The sequence below is a fragment of the Schistocerca americana genome, chromosome 2, assembly GCF_021461395.2.
Source record: "Schistocerca americana isolate TAMUIC-IGC-003095 chromosome 2, iqSchAmer2.1, whole genome shotgun sequence".
NCBI lineage: Eukaryota > Metazoa > Arthropoda > Insecta > Orthoptera > Acrididae > Schistocerca > Schistocerca americana.
Genome location: NC_060120.1, coordinates 1,103,891,854 through 1,103,907,164, shown reverse-complemented (window position 1 = coordinate 1,103,907,164; position 15,311 = coordinate 1,103,891,854). Strand labels below are relative to the sequence as shown.

At 46.1% G+C, this 15,311-nt stretch overlaps 1 pseudogene; it reads right to left on the bottom strand.

The window, feature by feature from the left end:
* Positions 1–6,686: 6,686 nt before the first annotated feature.
* Positions 6,687–6,804, bottom strand: LOC124597552 (annotated as a pseudogene).
* Between the last annotated feature and the right edge of the window lie 8,507 nt (positions 6,805–15,311).

Here is a 15,311-nt window from a genome sequence, read left to right as displayed (position 1 = left end):
GCATCGATTTTGCTGGTCCCTTCTGGAATGCTCGATGGTTGGTTGTAGTAGATTCATTCAGTAATTTTCCTTTTGTTGGTCCGGACTTTCAAGTCCCAGATGTTGAAGCTTAAAGAATCGCATTCTCGGGAGTATGCGTTATTGCTCTTCTTGTCCTCGTATCGCTCTCAGCCCCGAGATGGTCGCTCGCCGGCTGAGTTGCTCCACGGTCGTCCTCATCGAACCTTGATGTCTTTGCTGCATCCGCCGCATCAGGTTCCTGTGCAGCGGCAGCCACCTGCTTTTGCTCCAGGCGACGTTGTATACTATCGCAACTATCGAGGTTCACACCGTTGGCTCGCAGGGCGCATTCTTCGCTGCCTCGGCCGCGCTATGTATCTGGTTTTGGGGGCCTCTGGTGAGGTGCGTCGGCATCTCAATCAGCTGCGCCTCTGTCGTCGCACGGGTTCTGCCGCTCCCCGTCTGCTTTCAGCGACGGTGCCGTCCGGTTAGCGCCCTGGGGACCCATCTACTGGCTCGCCTCAGCCCCAGGTGTTACCGACGCTACCTTCCATTTTGCCCCATGGCGACGCGCCGCCGCCGGCGACACCCGCAGTGGACGCTTCGCTGCAGCCGCCAAGCGCCTCCCTGGGTCACGCGCCGCCGATCGCTTCTCGTGACCAGCTATCCTCCGACATGGACCTCTTGCCCGCTCCGGACCAGATGTCGTCTTCGCCCGTCGGCTTCCCCGCCCCGATGGAGGTCGAATCTTCGGCCCCTCCTGTCTCTTTACGGGCGCATACACCGCATGTTGGCATGCACCCTGGACTAGGTTTTCAGGCGTTTCCTAGCTCCCCTCGGACCGAATGGCCGGGTGCGGGTGGCACAGCCTCGCCTGTTGTTAGGCTCCCCACCTCGTCGCATACGTCAACATGGGGTCCTCCCCACGGCGGGCGGAAGCCTTATAACACAACCGTTCGCCGATTTGCGGGGGAGGAATGTGGTGTCACCGCCAGACACCACACTTGCTAGGTGGTAGCCTTTAAATCGGCCGCGGTCCGTTAGTATACGTCGGACCCGCGTGTCGCCACTATCAGTGATTGCAGACCGAGCGCCGCCACACGGCAGGTCTAGAGAGACTTCCTAGCACACGCCCCAGTTGGACAGCCGACTTTGCTAGCGATGCTACACTGACAAATACGCTCTCATTTGCCGAGACGATAGTTAGCATAGCCTTCAGCTACGACATTTGCTACGACCTAACAAGGCGCCATTATCAATAGATATATAACTTGTGATGCCTGTACCGTCAGACCGATGTACACCACCTCTGGATTAAAGTTAAGTATTAAAGCAACTGCGTCCGTTTTTCTAAGTTCTCATTTCCTTGTAATGTTCCAGACCTCACGCCAATCTGCATGAGCTTAAAAGCGTGCATTTCGGCCTCCTCTAGCAACACGGTGTTGGCTCTTCTGCCAACGCTTCAACTATATCGAGCATCAGTTGGGAACAGAGCAATGCAGTACTTCTATGATCGAATAAATTTAGGGAAACTGGCTGTTGCGTGTGTGTGTATGTGGGGGGGGGGGGGGGGGGGTGGAAGTGGGGTGTGTTCACTGCTGGATCCATTATAGTCACAAAGGTAAAGAGTCTGAGCAAAATTCTCTGTACCATGTGAACAGAGTATCACATACGTACCCCTCGACTTACTAATATCAGATACATACTTTGGGGTGAATTGTTAAAGTGACATACGAGTTAAATATCACGCCGATAGTCTGCCGATGAACTAAAACAGAAAGAATGGAACGTTATGCCCGTGAAACGAGCCGTGTTCTCAAACATATTATTGGTCAATATTTTATTTGCAGCCAATGATAATGAAATACAAATATTCTTAGTATTGACAAATTCAGCACTATACGACCACCTTCAGATGTATAGATGGGAAAGAAAACCCAATGTACACTCACAAATTGATACCGAAATGAGAAATGTGATATAAGTTTTCTGTAAATAAAATTGTTATCATAGAATATATAGTTCTCGGTGGAGAATTCGAACATTTTTAGTTTATAAACGCATTAGGTTATGATACCGTCGCGCAGCCTTAGATTATATGCCAATCATCGCATCTGAATCGCACAAGGACACCGAAGAAGCTGAAACAATTTGTAGAAAGAACGAAAGATTCGTATCAGGCTCTTCTGCCCATTGCTTGAGCAATATAGAGATGTGCTGAGAACCTGAATGGGAGAAGGCCCAGAATAAATGTATCCAATATGATTTCAGGCGATGCGCCTTATCTTGAGAGAAGGCATCGTTCAGCGAATTCGAAGAACATATTTCCGCTTGGTTCTCAGAACTTCCCGTCAAGACGCATCACGATTTCCTACATCTGTGTCCCGCTGGTCGCTGCAGCCCGTGTGGTAGAGAATAAACGGGGAAACAGCACTACTGTGCCGTTTCTTACCCGACACCAGCACGGTGAAAGATAGAAATGACTGTCTATTCAAACAACTTCTCCATATTTGAAGTGCGGCAGCCATTTAATCAGTATTGTAGTAAAATCTTCAAAGTATTGCAACCAGCTTAGCTGCTTTATTCTGTTTACGCATGTAGTCTTTTATAGAACCTGATGCCATTACAATCCTTTGCTTGGCCGTCCCTACGCCTTCTGACAAAAACTATTGTGTCTCATTTTATTCTGTTAGTCATTACTCGACAAGTAGTTGAGTGGAAACAAAAATGTTCTTGTCTTAAAAATTTGACTCACTGAATTAAAAAAAAAAGAACAGTGTCTGTACGTGATACACCATATTTCGCGTTTTGCTGCAAACAATGGAATAGTTCTTTCTTCCACTGAAAAAATCCCACAGTGAAGAAACGTACAACCCTTCTTCATATTTTGTAGTGCGACGAAAAATACTTTTCAGCTACGTCGACACTGCAAATCGCTTTGAAGTGTATAGCAGAGATCAGTTCTCATTGTATCGCGTTTTAATTGGGGTTTCTTACAGTTCCATCAGCATATGGCGTGCAAGAAGAACGACTGACTACTCAAAAGCTTTCATGTGCGCTATAATCGATCTAATCTTGCCTTCGCAGCCCATTTGTAAATTATATCGCTGGAGCTCACGTTTGATACTAGTTCCTCAAATTTTGTAAGTAGTTAGTTGAGGTCTGTCTACAAGGATGTGCACAGTTTAGGTTTTTCAGAATTTCTGTAACTCCGTAAGTCAAACAAACCTGTGAACATTCGTGCTGCTCTACTCTGTATGGTTTCGATATCCCTGTTACCCCTACTTGGTATGCGTCCCAAGCACTTCTACACTTGCGCAATATTGCAGTATGGGCCGCACGAGTTTTAATAAGGAAGTCTCCAAAATCTACGCCTTCATCTATAGTGTGGAGTCCACCTTTCAGTGTGTGGTAGAGGGTACTTCTGTTACCACTGTCTATTCCCCCATTCCCTGTTCCATTCACGAATTGAGCTTGGGATGAATGAGTGTCGGTAAACTGTATTGCCTCTTATTTCTCGAATTTTCTCGCTGTGGTCATTTCGCAATACGTATGTAGGCGGAGGTAATATGTTGTCCGACTCTTCGCGGTACGTACAGCCTACAAAGTTTGGTAGTAAACCTGCCTGTGATGCACGAAGCTTCTATTGTAAACGATCCCATGACGAAATGCGTTGCTCTTCGTTGGGTTTTGCCTGTCTCTTCTATTAATCCAACCTGGTGAGGATCCCAGACTGAGGAGCAATATTCAGGAGACAACAGAGGAAATGATTTGTAAGCCACTTCTTTCGCGACATTAAGATTATCCGTATGATTCTCAATCTGGTATTTACTTTTCCTACAGTTCATTTTAGGTGGTCACTCCACTCAAAGTCGGTCCCGATGGTTATTAGTGCATGTTTTGTACGTTCAGGATGAACTGCCAGACCCTGTACTAATCATCAAACCACTGAAGGAGGTTAGCTGGAGGAAGCTTCCGACGTTGCCCACTACTTTATTCCTATTTATTGTACACGGCAACCGTCCTATTACACTTCCTCGGGTGCTCAGGAAATTACCTTCACGTTTGTTGATTTTGTTCCATTAAGAGCGCCCTGTTGAGTTCCCTCTATGAGACAGTCTTGAATCCAGTCGCAAATCTGGTGCGATACGCGGTAATCTCGAGTTTTATTTTTTCACTGACCGACACTGTGGAACTGTATGAAACGCCTTCCTGGAGTCACCTGGACACCGGTGTACAGGCGCTGTGAATCTCATAGAGGAACAGAGTATGCTGAGTTTCGTGAGATCTCTGTTTCCGGAATGCATGTTGGTTATCATACGGATATTGCCGTTCTCCAGAAATGTCATAATAAGTGAGGATAAAACATATTCCATAATTGCACAACACATATGTCCATTATTATGTGCACCTGCCCTGCAGCTGTAGGTGATTTCAAAAGCAACTACTTTATTCTGCATATTTTCACTCGCCAATCACTTTTCGGGGAACCTCAACGGAATATCCTGCCGAGAGCTCATTAAAAGTCCACATAAGTGCGAGAAGGGCTCACGCACCGAGGATTCCACAAAAGCTCAACCGTGTACATAGGCAGTTCATCTCGCCGGGGAATCAAGAATTATTTCGACAGTTTTTTTCCTATTATAAATAATATAATGGAAAAATGTCAAAATCTGTGAACCAGATCTTCGTATCTTTCGAGTGAATTTATGTAGAAGGTTAAATTTTGTACTGCACCAAGGGACCATAGACTTTATTATGTGACATTTCAACATCATGCGTCTTTTTCTTCTTGTAATTCAATAACAGATTAGCAATTTTATGATTTTTCCCTTCACTTGTGCTATAAAACGTTGCTTCTTGCCAAATCTCATGACTCTAGATCAACGGGAAGAACCCTATAGCTACTGACAGGTGAGTTTGCAAGTATCAAAATATGTGACATAAAAGGCCGCATCTTTTGATTGCATTTACTTGGAAGCTTAACTTTTGTACATCGCCAGCAGACTATCGGCCTTAGTATGTGACATAAATTGCAATTTCATACGCCAACTGTTCCACAGAGAGACGGACAGACGTATAACAAATGACAAAAAATTATTTTCGTGTGAAATAATTACAAGTTAATAATTTTCGGATTATTTCCTTTACTTGTCCTGTAAAACTTTGCTTCTTCTACTGTATTCTCTAGAAGCGCTACACAGTCTCAGGGAGGAAGCTAAAATTTGCCCTCTGTAAATCCGGAGATCTATAAGACAACGTTCGTATTCGGAACTAATGGCTACGTAACAGACTGGATGATACTGGGCGTTTGACAATATAACCAGAAGTTCTGTTTCATCTAGAATACATCGTGAATCACTTCCATTCCACAGAGGTAAAGTAAGAGTACCATGTAGGTATGTTTCACAAGTGCTTGTGGTTTTGTAACTTCTGTTGCGGTGAAAGAGGTGGGACGTGATCAGCTATCAGTTTGGCACCATCTATTAAATACTATTAACTTCATTTTTATTAACTGTAGTTACTGTCTCACTTTAAATGCGATTGATTTCGAAGGCACAAGGTTCCACATTCAGCTATACAAAGCAGAAAGGAAGCAAAGAATATCAAAGTTTACCTTCACGTCTATAAAAGATCATTAGAGACACAGGACAACCTAGAGTTTGGAGAAGGACGGCGAAGGAAATCGGTTGTGCTCCTTTCAAGGAACCATCCCAGCATTATACTAGAGCAATTTAGAGAAATCACGCAAAAGTTAAAATCCGTTGGACTGGACGAGGTTTGAACCGCCGACTACCCTACTGCGAGTCTAACATCCTCGCTTTGTCACAAAATTCCAGAATCGATACGAAGTGTAACCACAGATATATAGTACGAGCATGAGGCAGTCCATCCATCCATTATCAAGCATGAAGAAATATTCCTCAGCTCAGATGGACTTGTTAGATGAGATGTTAGCGTACCTACTGATGCGCCGTGAGTAAATATATGTGACTGGAGAAATTTCTTTTGTGTCCTAGAGAAAAGGTGGATGTTGACAGTTTGTCCGCTCAATGATTGTTCCTGTAAAGAACTGAAATTACCTCGACTTGCTGCGCTGGTAGTCGCTTATCTGTTGTTAAATCCACAAAACGCACTCGTAGTGTTCTGTGTCTTGTGTTCTGGTTAGTCACTGAATTTTTGGTTCAGTTTTTAAGTTAATATAATAAGTAATTGAATCCTTATGAAGGTTTCCAATAATTAGTAGCTGGATGAGCTAAGAAAGCAATGAGAATAATCATGACGCTCGCGAAGCTGGCAGTAGCTGCAACGGTGAGTCATCTTTACATTCGTCCCGGGAGCGTCAGGTGCAATGTGCAGAACATAGGGACACAGAAGTTGATGATTTAAAAAATCGGAGCGACAACGACATAAAAGTTGAGACATAAAAAAAAGACAGTTGTCAACCATCTTGTGAAGTATTATGTTGTATTACTCACTTTAAAAAGCACTCCGTCTTCAGGCCACAAGTGGCCTACCGGGACCATCCGACCGCCGTGTCATCCTCATCGAGGATGCGGATAGGAGGGGCGTGGGGTCAGCACACCGCTCTCCCAGTCGTAAGATGGTCTTCTTTGCCGAAGCCGCTACTATTCGGTCGAGTAGCTCCTCAATTGGCATCACGAGGCTGAGTGCACCCCGAAAAATGGCAACAGCGCATGGCGGCCTGGATGGTCGCCCATCCAAGTGCCGACCACGCCCGACAGCGCTTAACTTCGGTGATCTGACGGGAACCGGCGTATCCACTGCGGCAAGGCCGTTGCCCATTACTCACTTTAAGAAGTAAGCTTATAGCCTGTTCCGTCTTCACATAAGCCACATTTTCGTTTTCTGTGGTCTTCTTGTATCTCTCTTTACTTTAGGTCTATAGTCTATTACATGTCTGACTATTCTATCTGCCCCCACTTTTTAAATACTCTTCTTCCATTTTGTTATTCCGTGCTCTACTCTTTCATTAATGCAAAATATATTTAATCCTTTCCATATTTCAGAATTCTTTATTTAATATCTCAGAGTAAATCCATTTACTTTCCTTAAGCCACTCATTTCAGCTGATTGTATCCTGTTTTGGTCTTTCTAAGCTACTGACCGGTTCTCACTTCCGCCTGTGAACATAGGTGTTGCGAATACTTCGTAGAATTTTGTCTTTGTGTCTTTTCTAACGTTCTACGCATAGTATCACATGTCATTTGAAACTTGAATTAATGCAGATGTCATTATCGTAATGTATATCACATACTAATAACTGAAAGTGAGACATTTGTTCAACTGATTTTCTATTTAGCATTATTTTAGAATGTACTCGGTATATTGCTTTACAATCCATAACTCTGATGTTTTTTCTGATATTTTCAAGTCATAGATTTAGTCTCTTACATCAAAGTGATGTAGAGGAAAATCATCCTCCGTTTCTTGCAAAAGTTTTTCGTCATCACCAAAGAGTACAGTATTTAAATGTGTTTCTAGGAATTAATTTTATTCCTGGACTTAGGTCTTGTTCCAACCGTCTAACAATGAAGTTACTATAAATATTAAATTAAGTGGGTGACAGACTGCTACCTTGCCGTAATCCTTTGTTAAATGCTGTTGGACCTGTTCTCACATTTCCGGAATTTACTAAAATTTTCTTATTTAAATATTTCGGACAATCTAGTCTTTCCATTGTATTCCATAGCATATACCTATGCACTCTACCGAAAGCTTTTTCATAATCTACAAATGCAGTATGGGTCTCCTGTTACGTTCTCGTCTCTTTTCTTATAAACAAACCTGGTACACTGCTTCAGTTGTACTCAAAAGTTCTATTGCGTTCACCAAAAGTACCACTTTAGACTGGAAAAAAATTGTGAAAAATGAAATTAGAACACACACATAAATTCGACTGAAAAAAAAATCAGTAGTACAAAAAAGAAAGAAAAGGAAATGTATGCTTTGCGTCTCAAGAATTTTCACATAAGATAGGCAGATATTGAGGCTTGTTAGTATACGGTACTTAATATACCCACCTAGCATGAAGGTTCAAGCAAATTTTGTGTTTACTGTGTTTCGAAATATAAATACACTCCTGGAAATGGAAAAAAGAACACATTGACACCGGTGTGTCAGACCCACCATACTTGCTCCGGACACTGCGAGAGGGCTGTACAAGCAATGATCACACGCACGGCACAGCGGACACACCAGGAACCGCGGTGTTGGCCGTCGAATGGCGCTAGCTGCGCAGCATTTGTGCACCGCCGCCGTCAGTGTCAGCCAGTTTGCCGTGGCATACGGAGCTCCATCGCAGTCTTTAACACTGGTAGCATGCCGCGACAGCGTGGACGTGAACCGTATGTGCAGTTGACGGACTTTGAGCGAGGGCGTATAGTGGGCATGCGGGAGGCCGGGTGGACGTACCGCCGAATTGCTCAACACGTGGGGCGTGAGGTCTCCACAGTACATCGATGTTGTCACCAGTGGTCGGCGGAAGGTGCACGTGCCCGTCGACCTGGGACCGGACCGCAGCGACGCACGGATGCACGCCAAGACCGTAGGATCCTACGCAGTGCCGTAGGGGACCGCACCGCCACTTCCCAGCAAATTAGGGACACTGTTGCTCCTGGGGTATCGGCGAGGACCATTCGCAACCGTCTCCATGAAGCTGGGCTACGGTCCCGCACACCGTTAGGCCGTCTTCCGCTCACGCCCCAACATCGTGCAGCCCGCCTCCAGTGGTGTCGCGACAGGCGTGAATGGAGGGACGAATGGAGACGTGTCGTCTTCAGCGATGAGAGTCGCTTCTGCCTTGGTGCCAATGATGGTCCTATGCGTGTTTGGCGCCGTGCAGGTGAGCGCCACAATCAGGACAGCATACGACCGAGGCACACAGGGCCAACACCCGGCATCATGGTGTGGGGAGCGATCTCCTACCCTGGCCGTACACCACTGGTGATCGTCGAGGGGACACTGAATAGTGCACGGTACATCCAAACCGTCATCGAACCCATCGTTCTACCATTCCTAGACCGGCAAGGGAACTTGCTGTTCCAACAGGACAATGCACGTCCGCATGTATCCCGTGCCACCCAACGTGCTCTAGAAGGTGTAAGTCAACTACCCTGGCCAGCAAGATCTCCGGATCTGTCCCCCATTGAGCATGTTTGGGACTGGATGAAGCGTCGTCTCACGCGGTCTGCACGTCCAGCACGAACGCTGGTCCAACTGAGGCGCCAGGTGGAAATGACATGGCAAGCCGTTCCACAGGACTACATCCAGCATCTCTACGATCGTCTCCATGGGAGAATAGCAGCCTGCATTGCTGCGAAAGGTGGATATACACTGTACTAGTGCCGAGATTGTGCATGCTCTGTTGCCTGTGTCTATGTGCCTGTGGTTCTGTCAGTGTGATCATGTGATGTATCTGACCCCAGGAATGTGTCAATAAAGTTTCCCCTTCCTGGGACAATGAATTCACGGTGTTCTTATTTCAATTTCCAGGAGTGTATATTCAATAAATTTCCAGTGACTGAGTTAATTAACAAAGTCGCTGGACGTTGCACACACACAGCTGAAGGTCACGTACCTCCGGTGTGTTGTTCCTCACTAAACACTAAATCGGCGAACGAGGAAGTGTGCAGGCACGAAGGGCGGTCACCGTCAGCGATCGGAGGCAAGGTAGTAATTGGCGCGCCAAGGTAAGTCCTGGCGGGCCCGTGAGCGTGTGACGGGAAGACTTGGCACAGTGTTCAGAAACACGGGAGCGGCTGCAGTAGCACAACGGAGGAAGTGGCGCGGCTGACTGTTTTCGAAACGAGCTGACCCTGAGGCGTCCTTCCAGTTCGCAGCCTGATCGCGACCTCCTGGCGCACCGTGTTCTTTCCAGGTTTCGCCATCGACCCGTTCAGAAACTCGCTTTCGAATTCTAACGTGCTCGTCGACTATGTTCTAAGCGAGTACGCATTATATTTCGAAATGACATCTGTGCCTTACAGCCGAAACATTTATAGCTAAACTTGAGGCTTACGCGGTACATCTTATGACACCCCTAAAAATCGGGACATCCCGGGAAAATCACTGCTGCTGGCAACCCTCGCACCAGGTCTCATTTGGAATTCCTCTCGATTCACCTGTTAACAATAAAACGGTATCTCTCACTGCGGAAAGCAAGCGAGTGCCGATACGTGACTCGGTTACGAATTATCACGAAAAGGATACTCTAACCAGGCTTCGTGGTTTCTGCTGCTCTGTTTCCGAAGGGCTGCTTCTACCAGGCAGTATCTTTGTGCTGTTCAACCAGGCCCAATACACTCTCACTCGCTACACACATATAAGATACATGTAGCCAATAATAGCCTGGACACAACCGACCCCGATTCGTGGCTGATTAACCTCCTATGCTTTGAACTGTATGGGGAAACGAATCAGATACGAAGCTTGGTGTCTTGACACGATTGTGAATTTCATAAGAGCCCAGATTTGCTAGAATTGTCGCACAATCATCTTAACAGCTCATGCATCCAATTTGCTGACAAGAATATTATATCGAAGAATGGGAAAGAAAGTTGAGTATGTGTTAGATGACGAACAGTTTGACTTTAGGAAATGCGAAAATACCAGAGACGCTGTTCTGACGTTGCGGTTCATAATGCAAGAAAGATTAAAGATAAATCGAGAGTTGTTAGTAGGATTTGGCGACCTGGAGAAAGCTTTCGACAATGGTGCAAGATGTTCGAAATTCTGAGAAACATAGGGCTAATCTATAGGAAAAGACGTTTAATATGCAATATGTACAACAACCAAGAGGAACAAGTAAGTGTGGAGGGCCAAGAAGGATGCCTAAGACGGGGAAGTTTGTGGTAATTTCCTATCTGACCAAAGTGCTGGGGTCATAGGTCCCCAGGCTTACACACGACTTAATCTAACTTAAACTAACTTACTCTAACGACAACACACACTAAAACACACACACACACACACACACACACACACACACACGTGTGCCCGAGGAAGGACTCGAACCTCCGACAGGGGGAGGAGCGCGAACTGGGGAAAGTCCCCTAGACCGCGCGGCTACCCCGTGCGGCTTTTATTCTTCAATCTATACATCGAAGAGCAATGCCGAGAAGAAAAGGAAGTTTCAAGAGGGAAATTAAAATCCAAATTAAAAAGATATCAATTATAAGATTCGCTGATGACATTACTATCCTCAATGCAAGTAAAGGAGAACTTCAGGAACAATTGAAAGGAATGGATAGTTTAATAAGTACAGATGATGGACTGAGAGTACACCAAATAAAGACGTAAGTAAATAGAAGTAGTAGAAAGCGAGAATTGGTGATCATGTAGCAGATGAAGTTCAGGAACTCTGCTACCTAGGCAGCAAAATAACTCATGATGGGCGGGACAAGGAGGACACAAGAAGCATAGTAGCACTGGCGAAAAATGTATTCGTAGCCGAGAGAAGTCTACTAGTATCAAACATAGGACTTAATCTGAGGAGGAAGTTTCCGAGAATGTTCTACCGAAGCACAGAATCGTGTGGTAGTGAAACAGGAACTGTGACAAAACCGGAGAGGAAGAGAATCAAAACATTTGAGATGAGGTGCAACAGAAGAATGTTGACAATTAGGTATACTGATAAGGAATGAGAAGAATTTCCGCAGGATAGGCGAGGAAAGAAATATGTAGAAAAAACTGATAAGAAAAAAGGTAGTATGACAGGACGTGTGTTATGACATCAGGGAATAACGTACGAAGTACCAGAGGGGGCTGTAGAGGGTAAAAACTGCAGGGGAAGACTGAGATTGGAGTACATCCAGCAGATAACTTGGGACATAAGCTGCAAGTGCTGCTCTGACAAGGAGAGGCCGCCAATTGTGAAATTCAGATTCGATTCATACTGCGCGTAGTAAAAGCCCATGGCCAGAGGTGTAATGTGGCAAAGCACCAAGATGCACTTCTCAGCCGTTGTCGACAAAATCGACAGTTAAAAGAAACCGTTGCGGTGAAATACTCTCTACGATTAATAATTTTCTACAGCGTCGTGGCGCAGCGGTAAGCGGTCGGGTTCGTAATCCGAATGGTGCCGGATCGCGTCTCGCGCCATGCAACCTTTTTTTTAGTATTTGCTTTTTGTAATTCAAATGTATATACATACACACACAAACACACACACACACACACACACACACACACACACACACACACATATATATATATATAATTCCCGGCAGTCAGTTGCAGCAATTATGCATACAATAAGTTGTTGAAGGTCGTTTGTCGTGGAAAAACTGGCGACTTCGAACATCATCATGTTTTCCACAAACAAAGTTGTATTCCACAAATGTTATTAATTGTTTTCATAATGTTTACCACGTATAGTTAACGGAAGACGTAGAAACGATATTCCGAGACGAATACGTGTAGTGTAAGTCAAACGTTCGAATTAGAATAGAGACCCCACGAACACAAATTTGCTGTGGCAGGTATGAAATATAAACTCCGTTACTCGCTCGTTACACTTGAAGGACAGATGTTGAATGGGTCGAAACGAGCCGCCGCATAACAGCGTAGTAGCCTGCTAACTTCGAAAGAAGGTAGATGTGGTCCCTAGCGCAACTTATAACATCGTCGAAAATTAGTGCGTACGTGAGAGCTTTGGTACACCCTGTTAAACAAACGGAAAAATGGAGGCGGTACAATTGGAGAGCGATCCGGGCCCTTAGCATGAAAGTGATGTAATCGAAGAAGATTTTATACACAGTGAAGTGGCGAAACAACAATTGAAAGATGCGTTGGTGTATTTTGAAAGCCTCCTTCGCAACAGTAATCGCATCGCAGCAGAACCGTCTTCATCAATCAACGAAGAAGCCCCCCCAGGGGGTCCACAACTCTTTTGTGGATACGTGCGTAGCGAGCACGGGACCCCGAGCTAATGTGGCCCTCCTTCTTTTCTGGGCTGCATACCTTCCTCTTCCGCATCCTTCCCTATCCCCCATCTTCGCCCCCGCCCCTACCATCACCTCTGGCTCTTTCCTTCCCTTTCTCCCCCTCTGGGAGTATGGTTTCTGCCAACGTCTGGAGACGGACGCTCGTAAATGTAACGCATTCTTTGCCTTCTCTGCTTGGATGTCTTCATCCTTCCTTTGTCCCTCTCTTTTCCTTACTTCTCTTTACCCTTTTCTCCGCTGCGGCATTTGAGACCTCTCTTCTTTCCTTTCTCTTTCTTTGTTTTTTCCCTTTCTTTCTCTTTCTTCCTCCCTGTGCATGTCTGAGGCCGACCCACCCATTTTCATGCATAGCCGGTGACGGGGTAACGCGTAATTCCCCGCCCTGGGTAGACAAGTAGGACACATACGTACCCCCTGGTAATGGCCAGGCCCAGAGAGAGGTGATTACCCGAGCTGATACCTTCCGAAAGTGCCGATTGGTCCCTCCGTCCGTTTCTCAGGAGGTGTGACCTGAGGTGTGAACAATCACCTAAGGCGGGAGTGCCCTCAGAGAGGGCCCCCACAAGGGAGGAGCACGCCATCGGAGACGCCGGTAATCATGGGGGATTCTTCCGCAATGGTTTCCTCGTCTTCCACTATGTCTGCTCACAAGTGTAAGTTCACTGAGTCTCAGCCACAGACAGTTCTTCCATCGTTGCCACAGTTCCTTGTTGTTTCTCGGTCTGACAAAGGTCACAACTTCTCCACGGTCAACCCTTTCATTATTCAGAAAGGTGTCGACGCAATTGCAGGTCCTGTAAAGTCTTGTTCCAGATTACTGAATGGCACCTTGTTGTTAGAAACAGTCAGTGCCCTCCAGGCACAAAAATTGCTGCGTACTTCACTGCTCCACACTTTCCCTGTCCGGGTGGAAGCACACCGAACTTTAAATTCCTCACGTGGAGTCGTTTATACACGCTCCCTCGACGGATTCTCTGATGAGGAAATTCAACACTACCTGTCTGACCAAGGCGTAACGGCTGTTCATAGAGTAATGAAAAGGGTTGACACAAACATCGTTCCAACCCGTACTGTCTTCTTGACATTTGACAGAGTTCAACTCCCATCAAAAATAAAAGCGGGCTATGAGATAATTTCCGTTCGCCCCTACGTCCCAAACGCTATGCGTTGCTATTGGTGCCAGCGGTTCAATCATACCAGCCAGTCCTGTTCCGACCCGGCCAAATGTGTTACATGTGGCAAGGATGCCCATGAGGGTGCTTGTCCACCTCCATCCCCTCGTTGCCTCAACTGTATGAGTAACCACGCTGCTTCCTCTAGAGATTGCTCCATTTTTAAAGATGAAGAGGCTCATTCAGGAAATCAGAGTGAAGGAAAAGGTGTCGACCTTTGCTGCTCGAAAATTATTCGCAAGTCGAAAGCCCAATGTGCCTCAGACAGGAAAATACAGCACTGTCCATGCCTCTCCTCGGCCAACAAAGGAGGCGGCCACGCAGACTTGTGATCTCACCTTTAGTGACACGATCGTCAGATTGGCCAGCGCAAAGATCGCCCGTTCCATCTCCCCACTTTCGCCTGCTCAATCTATGGCTCACCCTTCATCGGGTTCTGCTAAATATCGATCCCAAAAGTCAGACACCCGGACTTCCAAAAAAGAGCATACTTGTGAAGATTTTTTACGTGCCCCAACTTCACAACCATTGGTTCCTCCTTCATCTAAACATCATGTTTCTAAGAAGGCTAATAAGAAACGCAGTTCCTCTACTTCTCCGCCATGGCGTGTCTCATCTACAGCACCACCTGGCGGTAACCGCTCTCAGCCGTCTTCTGTGTCGCCGAGGCGCACTGCTGGCGGAATATCAACCGGCCAATCGCTGGTGGCAGGAGCTACTCCTGAACAACCCATGGATCAGGATCTTCTGCCTTCGGCCGAATGCCGTTCCACGTTGTCGGTCGCAAGCTCTGAGCAGTCGTTGAGTTGACGGCAACCTTGGTCACATTCCTCCATTTTCTGTTCACCCTATGTCCATTATCCACTGGACAATCCGCGGCATTCGAGCCAATTGGGATGAATGGACGATCTTCCTACGATCCTATTCGCCGGTCATCTTCTGTCTTCAGGAAACAGAGCTGCGTCCCCACGACTGCTTTGTCTTCCCCCATTTTCAGTCAGTCCGATTTGATCTCCACTCTGTTGAAGGCACTCCAGCACATGGAGGACTCATGATTCTCCTCCATAATACTCTCCCTTATCACCCAATCCCCTTAAACACTTCCTTCCAAGCAGTCGCTGTCCATCTTTCCCTTTCTGGATACACCTTCTCTCTTTGTACTGTATACATT